This window comes from Microcaecilia unicolor, chromosome 3, assembly GCF_901765095.1.
Source record: "Microcaecilia unicolor chromosome 3, aMicUni1.1, whole genome shotgun sequence".
NCBI lineage: Eukaryota > Metazoa > Chordata > Amphibia > Gymnophiona > Siphonopidae > Microcaecilia > Microcaecilia unicolor.
The window spans coordinates 282007806-282027709 of record NC_044033.1 but is presented as its reverse complement, the minus strand read 5'-3'; positions in this window follow the sequence as shown (position 1 = coordinate 282027709).

Sequence of the window (19904 nt, the reverse complement as noted above, 5' to 3'; positions counted from 1 at the left end):
AAATTACATATTACTAACAATAGTTCTGCAAGTTCATTTTTCAATTCTGTCAGTACTCGAGGATGAATACCATTCAGTCCCGATGATTTGCTACTCTTCAATTTGTCAAATTGCGCCATTACATCTTCCAGCTTTATAGAGATGTCATTCAGTTTCTCTGACTCGTCAACTCTGAATATATTTTCTGGCACCGGTATCTTTCCCAAATGTTCCTCAGTGAAGACCGAAGCAAAGAATTAATTTAAGCTCTCTGCTTTGGCTTTGTCTTCCCTGAGTGCCCCTTTTACCCATCACTCATCTCACAGTCCAACTGATTCTTTTGCCGGCTGAACAACGTTTGATTTATAGATTTAAGATTGTTAAACCTTTTGGGCTGAATCAAGAAACTGATCTCTGTGTTTTTATAGTACTACCAGCAGATTGCCATTATGTACTGCTCAATCCAATGTTTGTTTAAATCAGTCACCTGGTGGTCAGTATATGTTACTACATGTATCCAATGCTTGTTCCACATCCTTTGCATGGAAATGTCACATGACAGAATTTTTAAAAAAATTATCCCTGTTTCTTAAAGTTTTTTTTTTCCATTTTTATTTTTACTTATCTGTTTTTGAGATGTCCATAGTATTTAATATACACTTTTATTTGGATTAGTGGGATCTTGTTCTAGAATTCTCTTTGACCTTTGAACTCTCAAAGGGGATATTTAAAGGACCAATCAGAGTGTTTGTTATAATGCTGCCAGTCAACATAGCATTGTGAAGTTTGCTGAGTAAGCTTGGGAAGCACTTATGTAAGGTAGGATATAAGATACTCCATATGGAATTTAGATGGTGGTGTGTACTGTTTAAACAGCTTGGCTTGTTTTGTCAGTGCAAATTCTTAAGTCAGTTATTTTTTCTAAGCCAGTTACTTGATGCTCCATGTCTGTTTGATTGAAGTTTGTGTAATCTGATTAGCTTAATGTTGTTAGCTTTAGCACTTAAAAGGGGTTTGGGATGTTGCCACAGTTATGATTGAAACAGATGATTGTATATCTACCTATTTAAGTTTCAGTAAAGAGCACTGCATTACATGACAGTTGTGCTGAGTGGGATTGCTAAATTCTTTCTAATGATAAAATCATTAGTGTTTATGTATGGATATCCACCCATTCAAACAGCAGCATAAAGCACTGGATTGCCTGTGAGTTTGGCTGAGCGCCTCTGAATCAGTATTGCTACATCCACTGCAAAGTTTTTTTTAATGATGCAAGTATCAGGGTAAGCACGTTTGGTGCGTTGCAACAGCACAATTTCAATTGATGTTTGTACATTCAAACAACAGTAATGAGTGCTGGATTGCCTGTGAGTTGTAATCAGTTTTTTTCATGGCCACTGTGGAGTTCTTTTTAATGATATCATCATCATCAGGATATATGTGATTGTCACAGAACAGTATGATGTTTTTAGGTACTTTGTATTGATTTCTATTGATTTGAGTTGCTATCTATTAGAACATGGAAACCCACTGATTCTTACTTTTTAACAAAGTGAATATTAATTTCAATATTTTTAGATCATTGAATGTGCGTAAAAGACGGCAATTGAGGCCAAGCATTGTGAGATTTTATTTATTTTATTTTGTATTTTTTAGGTGGTTGTATGACTACTTTTAGGGGTTCACTTTGCTTTTTACCCCTATTAGGTAGGTGATATTTAGTATGTACGGTCATTCAGTTATTTTAGTGTTGTATATCTCCACCTGTCTGTCCTATGCAGTTCTGTTGATATACATTTAGTGTTGATATTATTATTTTTTGTTGCTATCATGTCTTGTATTAAAATTATTATTTTATTGCTTGCATATTTAATTGGAATGTTTTTAACTGATATTGATTTGATATTATATTTTATTGTATTATGTTTTTATTTTATTGTATGATCTGTTTTTATTTTAGATATGTTTTATTATCAAATATACAATGTGATGTTTATGTTTTATTCATTATGTATTTTTATCTTGTAGTTTTTTTACCCCTGACGCAGCCTGAGGGCGAAACGTAGCCACGTCGGGCAACTTGTAATAAACCACTTCTTCTGTTACCCTCCTGTTCTATTTTTTTGTCTTTTTTTTAATCTCTTTTTTTCTTTTGATTTGCTATTTCTGTGGCAGATCTTTGCCTTTTTTTGTTTCTGTCTATGTGTACTTACTCCAAAGCTGATATCAAATCTGATCATATTATGATCACTGTAATCAAGCGGCCCCATCACCATTACCTGCTGCACCAGATCATACTCTCCACTAAGGTCTAGAATATTTCCTCCTCTTTTCGGCTCCTGTATCAGCTGCTCCATAAAGCAGTCCTTGATTTCGTGTAGGAATTTTACCTCCCTAGCATGCCCTGATATTATATTTATCCAGTCAATATTGGGGTAATTTATTATTATTGTGTTGCCCAGTTAGTTAATCTCCCTAATTTCTGATAACATTTCTACATCCGTCTGTTCATCCTGGCCAGGTGAACGGTAGTACACTCCTATCACTATCCTTTTCTCCTTTACATATGTAATTTTAATTTATAGGGATTCCAAGATGTGTTTTGTTTCCTACAGAAATTTCAATCTATTTGATTCAAGGCCCTGCCACCCCTCTTCCAATTCGATCTGCCCTATCATCACTATGATATAATTTGTACTCTGGTATGACAGTGTCCCACTGGTTATCCTCCTTCCACCAGGTCTCAGAGATGCTTATTCTATCTAATTTTTCATTTAGTGCAATATATTCTAACTCTCCCATCTTATTTCTTAGGGTTCTGGCATTTGCAGATAGACTTTTCAAAGTATCTTGCTCAGGAATTGACTGAGTTAATTTAAAATCTTTTGTCTGCTTTTTCTTTAAAGACACCTGGTCTACTACGGTCTCTATTGCAACCTCGCTATCATGATACCCTATCTTCCCTGTTTTGGTGATATCCTTGAAAGATACCTTTTTCCGAACCATGAGCTTTTGAACGACTGTCGGCCTTCCCCCAGGTTCTAGATTAAAAGCTGTTGGGCAGACTGGATGGACCGTGCAGGTCTTTTTCTGCCGTCATCTACTATGTAAATGCTGATGCCAGTAGCCTGGCCCCACCCTGGTTAAAGTGCAGCCCGTCTTTCCGGAATAGGCTCCCACTTCCCCAGAATGTTGCCCAGTTCCTTACAAATCTAAAACCCTCCTCCCTGCACCTTTGTCTCATCTATGCATTGAGACTTGGAGCTCTGCCTGTTCTTGGGCCCTGCACGTGGAATGGGGAGCACTTCAGAAAATGCTACCCTAGATGTTCTCGATTTGAGCTTTCTACCTAAGAGCCTGAATTTGGCTTCCAGAACCTCCCTCCCAAATTTTCCTATGTCATTGGTGCCCACATGTACAAAGACTGCCAGCTCCTCCCCAGCACTAACTAAAATCCTATTTAGGTGACACATGAGGTCCGCCACCTTTGCACCAGGCAGGCAAGTGACCAGATGATCCTCGCATCCACCAACCACCCAGCTATCTACATGCCTAATACATGAATCACCAACTACAACAGCAGTCCTAACCCTTCCCTCCTGGCCAGAAGCTCCAGGAGACACATCCTTGGTGTGAGAGGATATTACATCCATTGGTGGGATGGTCCTGTCTACAGAATTATTTCCAGCTGCACCAGGGTGATGCTGTCCTTTTAGAAGACATCCCTCCTCTAAGGCAGCACAGGGGCTGCCAGACTGGAGGTGGGACTTCTCTACAATGTCCCTGTAGGCCTCCTTATGTACCTCTCCGTCTTCCTCAGCTCCACCAAGTCTGCTACTCTAGCCTCAGGAGAACGGACTTGTTCTCTGAGAGCTAGGAGCTCTTTGCATCAAGCACACATATATAACTTCTCACCAACTGGGAGATAATCATACATGTGGTACTCAATGCAAAAGACTGGATAGCACCCCTCTGTCTGCATCTTAGTATTATACAGTTGTTTAATTAAAACTTCTTAAGGTACTAGGGATATCAGATGAATATAAAGAGCCTTAAGATTATATGGTGTAATATGTAATAATTTATTTAGTGTTTGCTTCTCAGAAACTAATTAAATATAATTAGAACTCTAACAAAAACTCTCTTATTGGTCCTAATTAGAATAATTGACTATAAATGAAGAGTTGAGCTAGGGGTGGGTGGGATCTGGTGAGCATGGGTGGGAATAAGGACTAAACTAGGCCCTGCTGTTCCTTCTGGAGTCTATGTGTAATGCTGTTGCAGAAATTCAGTTTTTAAAACTATGGGGGAAAGGGTGTAGAGACTAGCTAATAAAGTTTGCTCCTTTTTTTTTTTAATTCTGTGTTTATCAATATCTTATAATTCTTCTTTTAAACCCAATCTTTAAGTTACTGAGCACAGAGCAAAATAATGTCGCTTACCAGAGAAATGTCCTCTTCTCTCAGAACTTCTCAGAAAGAAAGTTTAGTGGGACCTTTCCTCTTTATATAGTTTGAATTCTAAGAAGACTGCTTCAAACAAACCCTTTGAATGTAGCCAAATAATCAGATTGCCCTTAGTAACCTTTGCAAATATTCTACTTCCTCACACCTTAATTAACACCTAATTCAGGTCAGTAGCTTTGCTACCGCTCCAGCAGGCAAAGAATAGAAAATAACTTTCTTTTAGGACAGTTTGAGCCTTGCTGCTATCCTTTCTTTTTTTTTTTTTTTTTTCCTTATTTATTAGTTTCAAAAATTTTTAACAAATAATACATTTGAAACAGAAAAGGTACCTTCGTCAATTTTACAAAAAAAAAAAAAAAGAAAAAATCTCATTCCAAAATTAACTTTATGACTAAGTACACTCCAGTCCACAACGTCAATCCAAGATTTACAACTAAGAGGGATTACAATTAAATTCAATAAAGGAAAGATAAGAGCCGATCTATTTGATGGTGGCCTTTTTCATTTAAGAGCTTTACCTCACAGAACTTCTGTCAGCTATAAATTCAGATAATTGAACAGATTCATAAAAAACATATTTAACCGATTGATGACAAATTATGCATTTACAAGGAAATCGTAACATAAAAGTAGCTCCCAGTTGAAGCACCCCTGGTTTTAACAAAAGAAATTGTTTACGCCTCTTTTGGGTGTCTTTACATACATCCGGAAATATACGGACCTTGAGTCCTAGGAAATCTTTCTAATACTCTTTCCAAGTTTACCTCATTGATTGTATTTATGCTTGTATTTGATTATTTTATTATTGTTATGCTGTTAACAAAATTGCAAGTTTTACATTAAACTGTATTTGCTGTGAATCTCTTCATAAAGACATTTAATAAAAAATATATAGAAAAAGCTTGGGCTGCACACACCCCAAATGCACACACGTAAAGGGTATCCCGTAGGAAAAGCAGTGTCTTCACCCAATCCCTGCAGGCCTATGAAAGAATGTGGAAGCATGCTGCAGTCAACACATAATAGTTTAGCCCCTGCTTTTTTTTTTTGCAACTGTATTATGAACAGAACACATCATAGCAGTGTACAAACCAAGTATTACAGCTCACAACAAATTCTCAGACACCCTACATATGCATTACATTCATTTTACAGCTAATGCCCCCTCCCCCCACACACATACATTCCTTCGTCTGTCCTTCCCGTGTCCAGCTGACCATCAAATGCTTGCTCCTGAAGCTGTCTCCAAAGAGCACTATAAGCATTATTCTGGTTCATCTCCCACCCTGGGTGGGGACTACGAATATAGTCCCATTTGGCCAATTGGGATATAACTTCATTCCACTGCTGTACTGTAGGGGGAATTCATGTCCACCCAGTGTTGTAATATTACTTTTTTTCACTAGTACAAAACCTAAAGGAGAAACATATTTTTAAATGCTGATATTCCCTTCCTCTCAAGATTTGCCTTAAGACCCAAAAAGAGCAGCTGTATATGACCACTCCATTGCAATATCCAAAACATACCCGCTTTTTTAAATATTCGAGTCCAAAAGCCCTGGAGCCTCAAGTATCTAAGAAAAGATGTACTAAAGTGCCCTGACATGATTTACACTTCACACATTGGTCATCTTCCCAAAGCCCTGTAAGGTTTCCCTTACACCTAGTTAGGTAAGCATTGTGAAGAATATTACACTGAATTTCATGGAGGTCTTCATGAGGGGTAATTCAAAATGCTGTAGCAAAATAGGAGAACAGATCACTCTCTCCGCCACCTCCTCCCCTAACTGTGAGCTCCCGAAAGCAGCCAACTGTGTGAAAAATGGGGTTGGCCTCTGTTCTCTTCCTAAATTATACCATAGTGTCAATCTATTATTACATGCAGGTGTGTGCGGGAAGATATCTAAAGTTGTAAAGGCAGGATACAAAGTATCCAAATGTCACAAAGAGAAATAGTAGTTTCTCAATTGTAAATACGAGAAAACCTAGTGTTGAGCAAATCCCATTCCCCCTTGCAAACAGAGGGAAAACTGCCTACCCCCAGAGCTATTACTTGGCCCATGTATCTATAGCCCCCCTGTAGTCATCTACCAAAGGGAGATATGCTTTGCCCTGCCCCACAGAGAAGTCTGGATTATTCACAAATTCCAGAAAGGGAGAAGGACGCCGTGCCCCCCCCCCCCCCCCAACTTGGTCTTCACCATTCCCCAGCCTTTTTCAAATGACGCAGCAAGGCTGGAACTTGATAAGGCAGGAACTGGAGAAAAAGCAAGGAACTGGAGACACATGAGGCAAGGCAAGACTAGGCACAGTTTCTGGAGATGTGTTGCGATGACACTGGAACCAACCTTAAATTCTGCTAAGCAGGGAGTGAGGGAGTGACGTACCCTGTGGGGTCCTCAGGCGTTGCTGCGGCAGGAGCACAAAATGATGTCGGACAGCGGAAGGAGCTGCGGCACAGGAATGGACGGCCTCCAGGAATGCTGAGGAATGGGCATGACAGGAGGTAAATTCCTAGATATTTCTAAGTGCCGCCGACTATGCAGTGGAAAAGGAGGGTTCTTGCTGTCAATTGTAAAGGACAGATATCACCAGGGCCTCAGATTTCTCAAAGTTTATTTTAAGCCCTGAAAAAGCTCCAAATTGCAGGATAAGGGCCACTAGCTTTAGGCACTGCCAGCGAGGCCTGCTCCAAGAAAATCAGCTTATCAACCAGGAACGATTTGAGGATTTTGCGGAATCTAGTATATTCCTGTATATTTCTTATTTTGGGTGGTAAGGAGTTCCACTATTTGGCTCCTAAGTAATGGACAGTTTTGTAGATCACTTTTTTGCACTCTGGGAGGTGTAGTCTGAGATAGTTTCTTGCCTTATATTTAGTGTTTCTTTGAAGTAACTTTATTAATGGTACCATATAGTCTAGAGCTGTGCCATTTAATATTTGAAAGATAAAGGTACATAATTTGAAGGTGATTCTCGCTTTGATGGGAAGCCAGTGTAATTTGATTAATAAAGGGGAGGCACTTTCAAAATGGGAGATTTTGTATATGAACCTGGCTGCAGTGTTTTGAGCTGTTTGGAGTTTTTTCAACAGATACTCCTTACAGCCAGCATATATGGCATTACAATAATCAAATTGGGATAATGTTAATGATTGTACCAATAGTCTGAATGTTTTTGATGAGAAATAGGGTCTGATCCTTTTTAGTTTCCAAAGAGACCTGAAAGATTTTGTGATTACTGAGGAAACTTGAGTATCAAATGTTTAAATGTTTGTCTATGATTATACCTAAAATTTTCAATTATTGTCAACAAGCAACAAAGTCCATTTCGTGAAAAAATGAAATGGGCCTAGGAAGGCTCGCGTCTAAGCGATTTCTCCTCTCTCCCCTCCATGTCCAGCGATTCTCCCCTTCATCCATGCCAGCAATTCTCCTCTGCCCTCACCTCCAATGTCCAGCGATTCTCCCACTCCCCTCCCCCTCCCCTCCGTGTCCAGCGATTCTCCTCTGCCTGCCCTCCCCTCGGTCCAGCTATTCTCCTCTGCCTTGCCTTCACCTCCATCGTGTGCCAGCAATGTCCTCTGCCTCCATAGGCGCCGGTTATAAGAGGCTTGGACAGGCTAAACTCCCCTGCTGTGCTCTGAGGGGTTTAAATTGTTGATTTACCTCCATCCTCACAGAAGGAGCTGCAGGGAAAGCCCTCTAGCCTTGTCCAGTTGTAGAAATTGGTTTATGGTTTTTGTTTACCTTACTGCTGGGGGAGGGGGGAGGGGTAGGCTGGAGGTGTCCTGGGTTGCCAGGGAGATCTTAACACGGATGACTCCTGACCTGCACTGAGGACCCACATAGCAGCAGAATCATACTGGGCCAGCATGATCAGAAAAACTCACCAGACAACAAAGGTAGAAAATATCATTTTGTTTTCATTATAATGTTTGGAATATGTCACTTTTGAGAATCCGGTGCTCAACATAAAAGTTTATATTTATTTACTATTTTATGCATTTTATCCCACATTAAACCTGAATTAGGGTATTTTGTTGCTCTACATGAGAATTGTGTTGATATGATCCCGTTTCATATTGTTGCGGTCTGCATTTTCCGTATGGGGGTATATTGGTGTATTAGGTTCTGCCCCAGTGTAATATTTATGGTACAGTAAGGTTCTGAGTGTGTTTTTGCACAAAGTGTGCATAGTGTTTTTGCAGTTGAGCGATTGTGCTTAGAATAGCTTTGAGCAACCACTTTATCTTTGACATATGATACATATCTAATATCTAATTTAATAAAAGGTATTAATGTGATTATTTTATTTGTATTTATTTATTTTTTCTGTGTGTTATCAGACAATTATGTATATAAGCTCCGCCCCCTGGCTCCACCCCTAACCCGTCCCCTTTAGCTCCCAAACAGTTGGGCCACTGACGCCTATGCTGCCCTCCCCTCCTATCCATGTCCAGCGATTCTCCTCTGCCCTCCCCTCCCATCCGTGTCCCGCGATTCTCCTCTGCCCTCCCCTGCCCTCTTTCTCCTTCCTGCTGCCCTGCCTTTAAGCCATTCATGTTACCTCAGGTCGCAGCAGCGGCAGGCTTGGGTTCGCATCGCCTCCAGCCTTCCCTTGCCTTCCCTCTGTGTCTCACCTCCTCTGATGTCATTTTCGTCTTTCCGCGAGGGCGAGACACTGAGAGGGAAGGGAACACTGGAGGCGAGCTGACGTCAGCTCATTTGTATTCTGTTACAAACCCAGCCAGCCATCCATCCATCCAGGGAAACAGAGTGACCAATTATTATATAGATGGGGAATGAAGTGTTGTCAGTTGTGAAACTGTTGTAGTTGTTTTGGTCAAATAGTTTGGTAACTGACCATGAATTTAGTTTTTTCTTTATTTAGCTTTAGTTTAGATTCGGAGGCTGGGTTTCCATCCAACTTTAAGCCAAGTTTTACCTTTTATAAGATGTCTTGAATGTTCTTTTTTGAAGGTTAAGTATATGGTAACATTGTCACCAATATATGAATGTTTTGAATCCTGATGTTTCTAGTTGTTACCTAGTGGGGGAATCATTACATTAAACAGAATGGGCGATAGTGGAGAGCTCCGAGGGACACCCAGTCGGTGACAAAGGAGAAGATAAGGTTCCTTTCTTTCATTTTCACTTTGTAAGATCTTGATTTCAGGAATCCTTGAAACATTTGTGGGACTGTGCCACATATACAAAGTTGTCTAGTATGTTTAGTAGGAATTATTATCTACTACATCAAATGTGCTTATACATATCAAACTGCATTATTACGAACTTTAGACCCTATGCTAATTTCTTTGATACTAGGGTAGTAGGACAGTCTTGGTGCTAATAGCATGGTCTGAAACCTGATTGCAATTGTGTATGTAGGTGAGGAAATGGAAAGGTAGTCCATTGTTTATGCTTACTATTCCTCCATTGGCTTATCATCGAAGGAATAGAGGCTACTGCTCCTGTAGTTTGTTACATCAGTTATGGTGATGAATTGTTTTTTTTTGGTATTGGTGTTAGGATAATAGAAACCCTTTTATTCTCCGGGAAAGTGCCATGGAATAGTAGGAAGGAGATATGTGCTGAAGCAGATTAATGAATATATTAGGAGCTTCTTCATAAGGTAACTAGGACAAGGACTAGTATGCATTGTGAGGTGAACATTTTAGAAGGTAATGTTTTACTGTGTCATGGGGTGGTAGTTGGAAGGAAGACCAGATTCTGGTGGTGGCTATCCTGTATGTGTGTCTGACTGTTTTTTGTAAATTCTTAATGGTGAATTTTAACGTCAGTGTTTCTTCTCTGATTTTAACTTATTTTTTGTTTGAAAAAAGCCAGTTGCTCTGCTGTTGGTGGAGACTCTGTGGTTGTGGTTATTTCTTTTGTGAATAATAGGCTTTTTATGAGATTGAAAAGTTTACTGACAAAATGAACCTCTTTCCCCTCTACCTCTTTAGGCTTCAACTTTGGGGGATTACAATAAATGAGAGGATCTGCAGTAATGATGAAATTACCTCCAACCATTAGCTGATATTCCTGCAGTGGTGCCACAATAGCCAAGAGATAGGGAAAGAACCTATAAGAATACTGGTTCAGAACATACACTGAACAGAGGATCAATTTTCCTCCCCTATAACTTCTCCAAACCATACCACAGACATACCTGCTCTTTGGGTCTGGATAGTTTTATGACCCCAGCAAGCAACCCGTTTATGAATGAGAATCGCAAACCACACTGCCTGCTGTTTAAGGAAGCAATTCAAGTTCTCCCCACCAATCCTTCTTCAACTTGACATGTTCTGAATCAGTAAGGTGCGTTCTCCTACAAAAGCAAATGTCAATTGCATACGCTTGCAGAAGCTTAAAAGTTTGCATGTTTTAATAGGAGAATTTATTGATGCATTCCTTCATTCTGTATTTGCAATACAGCCCAGAAACAGGATACACATTCAGAGTGGCCAATCGCAAAGTATGCATCCCAGGCTGGAGAAATACAAGCAGTAGTAGATAGCATCAAAAATATTAATACTGGTTGTGGCTCCTGGCTGAACTGCCCCAGCAGGTGGGTATAATAAGAAGAAACATAATACCCATCAAAAATCATTACAAACCAGTACACGGGAATCTACATTCCCCTCCCCCACTAATCCAATCCTACCCCACCCAGTCCCCAAACCACCTCCCCTCCATTTTATTACCTGTTCCATTCCCCCTTTAAACCCCATTCCCATCCCCTCACTCATAATCCCTGTAGTTTGCACAATCACATACCCCACATACAACCATTTCCAGACAGCTCCAGAAAACAATCCCTCACCATGCCTCCTTCCCTGCCCCACCCCCCAAAACCACAGCAAAAGACATATTTGACATATCTGAACAGAAAGTAAAAGCACTGTTAAAAACATTGAAGACCAATGAACCTGGCCATAAAAGGCAAATGCCAGTTGCCCATTATGACATAGAAGGCTCCACCAACTGCATGTGCGCACTGTCTTAAAGCTCTCTAGAAGCTGTCCCAAAAAACAGTATTGACATGAATCTAGTTATGGAACAAGAGGACCTCCTGCTAATTCCTTAGTTGTAAGTCTGCCACACAATAGGTTATAATTGGAGGTCCACCTACTTCGCTCTCTCCCCAAGAGTTTGAGCACGCAGGCACAGGTGTGCTAGAGAAATCTTGAGCCCAGTAACTAGACGCCCCCTTTAAACACAGGCACTTGGTTTTCAGTAATTTTAGGGGGGGTGGCTATGCAGTTCCACAACAACCACCTAGAGCAGCAGCTGTAACATTAAATTGCCAGCGACTATGGGGTGGAAGTTCAACCATGAAGCTTCTTCTACTGTTAGTCATGGTCACTGCAATATTTGAAAGTAACCCACACTTTGGCAGTGTACTGGAGAGCAAATTTTATATCCTTGCAAAGAACTGCAAGCAAAATGGCCTCACCACCCTGCACTGCTCAGTGACTCTTCACGAGAAGTCTCGATCATTTAATGACTAATATCTTATCTTATTAGCTTTATTCAAATTACAAAAAATACACACAAACCCTATACAAACAAAACTAAAGATGCTCTCACACTATCCAAGGTTATGTGACAGCTACAATCCACAGTACACATTACAATAAACCTATCTTCAACAATTCAATCAGATGTTACTTGTGACATAGAAAAATATCACCATTTAGTCACTCCCCAAGAGACTCCTCTCACCCGACCAGACTCAGCAAAACTATTTCCTTTTTATATGATTCATTTGATTTGTTGTGTCTTTTGGAAGTTCTATTTTACCTCAGGCTAAGGAAATACTGTCTTTGATCTTAATCTCTTAATGTTATAGCTCTTTACACCAATGTGCCCAAGATTCGGATTTGAAGTTAATCAACTGCACTTTCATCAAGTAGATTGTCAGAAATTCGGATTAAATTATTAAATTTAATATGCCAGGTGGTTTATTTAAAAATTAATTTTTATTTTCAAACTCGATGTTTTCTCCAGGTTAAGGGGTGCCATGGGGGCTACTGTAGTTCCATGGTGGCTTGCCTTTACATGATAGAATTTGATTACAAATTTGTTTATTCTTAGTTTAGTGGCAATATAGTAGTGTGGAACAGATTTATAGATGACATTTTTGTCATCTGGTCAGGTAAGAGGTGTCTTCTTGGGGAGTTTGTGGACTCCTTGAATAGTTGTGATTCTAATATACAGTTCACAGCTCAGGGAGGGAGAGATTCTGTACAATTTCTGGATTTAGATATACAGTATTTGGGTAGTTTTTTTTAGTAAAGCTTATCGTAAACCCACAGATTGGAACACTATTTTGCATTTTAATAGTCATCTGTGTAAACTGAAAGAAAGTATACCAGTGGGTCAGTTTTTCCTTATTAAGAGATTGTGCACCTTAGAGGGTGAATATAGACTGCATGCGAGAGAAATGTATGATAGATTTAGTCAGCTTAGTTACCCTGGTAAAGTTTTGAGAAACGTTTGTAAAAGGGTTGTATCAGAGGCGTAGCTAGGTTTTAAGGTCAGGGGGAGCAGACTTTTGTAAAATAGGCGCCAGCAACGATCACACAACTGAACTAGCAGAAGTCAAATTGGAAACCACAGGAAACAGTATGAGTATGTGTCTACTTCCCTGGTAGTGGAGAAACGCATTGCACAATAGAAAAACTGATATTATTTTTGTTATGGTTAGTTAGCTGATAGTCATTATGAATTGCCCAAACATTTTTCACTGAATTTTTCCTGAACTATGAAGCAAAGTATTTGCAGTCATTTACCATTCACACTCTTAACTATTTGTACAGCGCTGCGTAACCCTAGTAGCGCTCTAGAAATGTTAAGTAGTAGTAGTAGTAATTTAGAGCATCTTCACCCCACTTAGCTGCACTTCATACTCTGTCAACCAGGAGTGCTCGTGCTGCTAGTGTTGTCATGATCATGACTGAAGAGTGCAGTGCTGGTGCCACTGGCGCTGGCCCTTCCTCTGTGGTTCAGGAGAACCAACACTCCATTCTTCAGCCATGAGTCTGGTGACACCATTAGCAGGAATGCCCCTGTACTGTACCGAGGAACAGCTGTACCTGTAATACAAAGCCTACAAAAGTCACTCAAAATCTATATAATCTACTTGACCATAACACCACTGATTTAGAGAAGTAACACAACAAAGACCTTATCTAGAAAAATGCAACACAGGAAATACTACAGTAGGAACTAGAACATCAATATGCCCATTAGAAAACTGGAACAAGTTGAATTCTTACAGATGCTTAAACAGAAACTAGGAGCAAACAGAGTACCTGGCCTCAGTCACAAACACTGAACACCCTTGCCAGGTACAGAATAAATTACCACAAGGTTAAAATATGAATATGTAGACTAAACTTAAAACCCAAGAAGCCACACTGCAACACTAGAGAAAGAGAAATTAAAACAGCACTCTGCAAAATATAAAGAAAGCAGTGTAAACTTACTGTAAAACTGACATTTTTCCATTCAGTGAATTAAAAATAATTTTTTTCTGTCTACCTTTGTTGTTTGGTCATTTTGTTTTCTTTTTCCCATCATGTTTGTCTCAGTCTCCAGTTTCTGGCTTGTCTTACCTTTCTTCACATGATCTCCAGTTCATCTGCCACTTCTTCTCTCCCTTCCTGCCTTCTTCACTTTCTCTCCTATATCCACCTCTGAACTGATCTTTTCCTTTCAGCTTTCCTTCATTTAGTTTTCTGCCTCTTAGACTTCATTCATTTTTACTACTTAGTCTTCAATCTTCCTTTTTATTTTTAACCACATCTGCCTACAGTTTTCATCTAACTTACTCCAGCCCTCCCATTCTTCATCCTATTTCATAGAGTTTTTTTGCTATCCCCTCTCTTCCATCACCGTCTCTTTCCTCTCTTCTGTACAGCACCCTTTTTCTATTTTCACTCCTCTGACCAGTATATTCTCTTTCGTTTTCTCTTACCCCCCTCCGTCCAGGATGTCCTCTTTCCCTCACCTCCATCCAGCATCTCTCCCTCAGTAACTGTCTCTTCCCTGACACCCTACTCCCCCTCGTATGCAGCATTCCTGCTTGTCCTTCTCTCCTTTCCATGTCAGCATCTCCCCTATATCCCTACTCCTCCCATGTGCAGCATACCCCTTCTTGGTCCTCATCCCTGTGTAATGTCCAGTACCCCCCTCTGTTTTTTTATTCCCCCTTGTCCAGCATCTCCCCCGTCTTCCTACTCACCTCATGTCTAGCATCCTCCAATATTCCCTCCCTCTTCCAAGCCAGCAATTGCCCTCACTCAACCCCTTTAGAGGCCTATCCCCTTCAATCCAGCTGGATGCAGTGTTAGGGAGAGATGCTGGAGGGGGTGAGAGAAAACACGACAGAATATACTGGGTAGAGGAGTGAAAATAGAAAGAAGGTGCTGTACAGTAGGGAGGAAAGAGAAGGTGCTGGAAAAAGGGGGGAGAGTTAGCAAAAAAAACTGTGAAATAATAGGATGCCCCTCTCTCCCCCCTTCCATCTAGTGTCTGCCCCTAACCCTCTTCCAACTAGTGTGTGCCTCCTCTACTTTTTCCATCCAGCCTGCACTCTTTCCCATGTCTGCCCCCTTTCTCCCTTCTCTCTTCCTATTTTCCAGAGTCTGTCCCTTCTCTTCCACCTTCCTTTCACCATCTGTCCCCTTTCTAACCCATCTCACTGACTCTTCCTTCCAGCACCTGCCCCTTCTCTCTGACCATTCTTTCTAGTATTTGTACGCTCTATTCCTCCTTCCAACCAGCACCTGTCCCTTCCCACTCTCCATTCAGTAACTGTCTCTTCCAGATCTTTCTCCTCCCCTTCTTTCTGACTCTTTCTTTCAGGATCCCATCCAGCCCCTCTCTTCGTCCTTCCAACCAGCACCTGTCCCTTCCCACTCTCCAGTAATTGTCTCTTCTAGATCTTTCTCCTCTCCTCTCCTTCTTTCTGACTCTTTCTTTCAGGATCCCTTTCAGCCCCTCTCTTCCTCCTTCCAACCAGCACCTGTCCCTTCCCACTCTCTATTCAGTAACTGTCTCTTCCAGATCTTTCTCCTCCCCTTCTTTCTGACTCTTTCTTTCAGGATCCCATCCAGCCCCTCTCTTCGTCCTTCCAACCAGCACCTGTCCCTTCCCACTCTCCATTCAGTAACTGTCTCTTCTAGATCTTTCTCCTCTCCTTCTTTCTGACTCTTTCAGGATCCCATCCAGCCCCTCTCTTCCTCCTTCCAACCAGCACTTGTCCCTTCCCTTTCTCACTCTGACCCTCCCATCCAGCTCCCTGCCATCTTCCCCTTTCCTTCCAGCATACTAGATTACAAATTGGCTTCACCCTCTCTTCTGCCCTTCTCTCCCGTCTGTGGTCACTTTTACTTCCCGATGTGTTCTCCCTCCTGCGCCGGCGATTATCAGTCAGCCTGCCAGCGTCGGGGCTTCTGCTGCTTCTCCTCCTCAGGCGCGCGTCCCGACGCCTACTCTAAGCAACTTCCTGTTTTGCGCAGAGGTGGGACGCGTGCCTGAGGAGGAGAAGCAGCAGAAGCCCCGACGTTGGCAGGCTGACTGATAATCGCCGGCGCAGGAGGGAGAACACATCAGGAAGTAAAAGTGACCGCGCTGACGGGAGAGCGCCGGCAGAAGAAGAGGAAGCAGAAAAAAAAAACATTTATCGGGTTGGGGCGCATAGGCGCCACTGTTTTAAACAGCTGCTTAGGGGAGCGACTGCTCCCCCTGCGCCCCACCTGGCTACGCTTCTGGGTTGTATATTCCTCCCTATGCTTGGTCTGCAAGCTAGGCCTGTAAGCACTCAGATCTGCTGTCATCAGCATGAATTTTTTCTCCCTACAGCTGCTATTGTACAGAGTGCATGATCAGTTAATAGCAAATATTGGTATGCATTTCTTGTAAATCACATGACAAGGAGAAACCATGAGAAACTGAGGCTAAGTGGCCCATATATGGCAGACAAAAATGGATATAACCTTGATGGTGAAGCGAGACTGAGGACCCCTCCAAAGAAGGAGATGTTCCTCCACAAATATGTGCTTGGGAAACAGAAAAGCTAGGTGTTTCATACTACTTGTTTGTTTGCTGGTATAGCATGTTGGGATCACGATTTACAGATAAGGGATTAGTCAATGATCACTAATTGTGCATGTGAACACAAGCAGGAGAGGAAAGGAAATTGACATTTTTGTATAATGAGAAAAAATAGCAGAATATAACCATATATATGTAATGGAATAAAACAGGAAAAACCTTATATGAACAATAAGTTAGAATAAGATAAATCACATGATTTGTGAGAAATTAAACTCGCATTAGTATATAAGAACAGAATAAGAAAGCTTTGCTGAGAAGATTTTGTTATTCAGTCTTTGCATCTGGCTTTTCAGGGTGACAACCTGCTCCAGAGAGAATAATTATTTTGTATTGGCTTAGAGAAATGCTAATAAAGCTTTTATTTGGTTGCGCCTTATCTAAGTCTAATTGTTTCTCTTATTCCAGCCAAGAAGTTTAACTCTGAGGGCTGTAGTGTCCTCCCCTCCTACGGGGCAAGGGATGGGACTACACAGGGTGGATAACGTTCATAGAAATTGGCTCTTGCAAAAATCGTGTAACGATCAGAACTCTCGGTTGACTTGTGTGCTGCTATACAATGCGCAATCATCGCAGGTTCAGAGGATCATTCATTGGTCTATATTACCTTTAGACCTGGGGCTAGACAGAAGACCCAGGTTCTCTTTCTTTAGGGGTAGGAACCTGGAGGGAGGAAATTCGAGTAGTAGTAACTCACAGAATTTAGGGCACTCTCCATGCACTCATTGTGTTTATTGTAAATTTGTTATTCGAGCAGAAAAATTGTGGATACCTAACATACAGAAGGAATTTGTACTACATTCCAAAATTAATTGTGATTCTCACTAGTTAATTTATGGCATAAAATACCCACACCCATTGTGGTATATAGGGGAAACTAAGAGAAAAATAAAACATCGAATTGCTCAGCATTTGAGCAACCTTAGATGTTAGATACTGGTGGCCTAAGGAGCAGAGATTAATTTTTATGTGGAACATGGTGGAACCATTTGGTTTAAATAAGGAAGTAGACTGGACTTTGTTAATGGGGATTTAATTGGTAATAGCAACAGTTCTGTATATTAATAGTAAGAGTAACTACAATGGATCTTTTTAAGCCCATGTCCGTTCATTCTTATCAGAACTTTTTCCAACCGCTACAGATGTTGGTCAAAAGTCGGCGAGTAGATTAAAATATCATCCAGGTACAGCAAGAGGACATTAAAAACATAATCGCTCAAGATTGTCTCCATTAATCGCTGAAATGACGCTGGGGCATTGCACAAGCCGAAAGGCATCCTGGTCCACTCATATAGTCCAAACGGGGTAGTCACCGCTGTCTTTTCAATGTCTTGAGGCCTCATTCCCATCTGGAAGTATCCAGATATCATGTCTAGGGATGTGAACCACTGTGATGATCCCAGTGCATCCAACGATTCGTCTATCCTCGGTAGAGGATAGGCATCCCTTATAGTGATGGCATTAAGTTTTCTGTAGTCGCAACAGAACCTGATGCTTCCATCCTTCTTTTTAATTACCACAGCTGGAGATGCCCATGGACTTTGGCTTCTTCTCAATATCCCTTGATGCACCAGAATGTAACATGGAGTTAAGATTAAAAGAATAAATTTAATACTTACCTGAGGGGCCGTTTTTAGGGCTCTGAAGGGTCTCTGAGGTCTGCAGGAGCAGGCTGGGTGTCTGTGGGACATCTGGGGAATGTTTTCGGGTCCGGCTGGGGCTCCCCTGCGTTTTGAGGGGCCGGGGCCGTTGGGGAAAATTTTGGGCAGGGTTTGGAGAGGGCCCTGGGGGTTTTTTGTTGGCGCGGGTTTCAGGAGCGCTGCAGGAGGCAGAGTGAAGTTTTTGACTCCTGGGGACGATTGGCACGTCCCCGGGAGTGAACTGGGGTGTCAGGGGCATGTTTTTGCCGGATGTCGGCAGATGAGGGGGCAGCACGGCAAGTTTTGGGGCCCGGGAGCGATGGAGCACGTTCCCGGGCCTGAAGATGTAAACCGGAGCGAGGCAGGAGAGAGGCAGCGGTAGGCAGCACCGCGGGAGTCCGGGGCTGCGGTGGCCATGGACGGCGCTGAAAGCAGCGAGGGAAGTGGACGTCGGGCCCATTTTCCGGGCTGAAGAGGTGCGCTGCAGAAGGCAGCGATGCCAGTTTTTTTTAGAAGATGGCCGGTGAGGGGAAGAAGTCGGCGCGCGCGTGCATGAGGCGGCGCGCCTCATGCACGAACCGGCAACGCGCGTTTGTTCGACTAGGCCGAAGCCGGGGATTAAATTTTGGCCCGGCCACGGAGGTTTTTTTGTTTTTTCTCCGTTCTTGAGGAGAGATCACCGGGACCGGAACTAGCGGGGGTCTTAGCGAAAGAGGAATTTCTTCTTTCAGGTAAGGGGGTATTTGGCCCCAAATTTTATTTTTTATATTATTTAAAATGTGATAATAGGTGTAGAGGGGCGTAGATTCTGAACGGTTTAACGGATTTAAATTCTGTTTGCAGATTTGTGTTCAGGGGGATTAGTTTAGGTAAATTAGGGGGGGGGGGGTGTAATTTTAAAATTGGGGTTTAAGGGGTTAATTTAATAGGGGGACATTTTGGGGTGCTTCGGGGGGTTTAAATGGTCCGATTTTAATAATTTCGACGTATTAGGTCCGGGAAGGGGTCTTTTAATTTTTGAATAGGTTTTTGGGGAGTTTTGGGTTTTCGGAGGGGTGTTATGGGGTAATGTTTGATTGTGGGGTAAGGAAAGGGTTAATTTGAATTCTAAAAATATAGGGATAATGGGGGAACTTATATTCGGCGGCATGGAAATTTTGAAGTTAATTGGGAAGAGTTTAGGGGTAAAAATTGGGGAAAATATATGTTTTTAATGATTTTTAATGGGTAAACAGTTGATTAAAATGGAGAATGGAATTTTTGTTAGGGGTTCCATGATGGACAGGTGGAGTAATTCCAAATCAAGTAGAGCACCTGATTGGTTGCTTGGACGGCGGAATGTCCAGGGAAGCTCCGTTGTCTAGGCAACGGCCGAGTGGGCAGTTGGGGAGAGAGCTTCTGAACACAGAGGGAGAAGGGTGTGTGTGAAATAGCTGTGCGAAGTGAAGGCCTACAAAGTATGGAAATTGTTTAAATGACAAAGTTTAGTGAAAAAGTGAGTTTTATGGTGAAATGAAAGTGATTGAGAGGAAAACAATAAAAATTTTATGTATGAAAATTTAATGAAAGTTGAGATAGGGGTTAAGTATTGCGTGACTGTAGAGTGTATATGGGAAATTGAGAAGAGCAGTAAAGAAGAGTGAAGTTCTCTGTGAGAATAGAAAAAAAGTCAATTAGCATAGGAAATT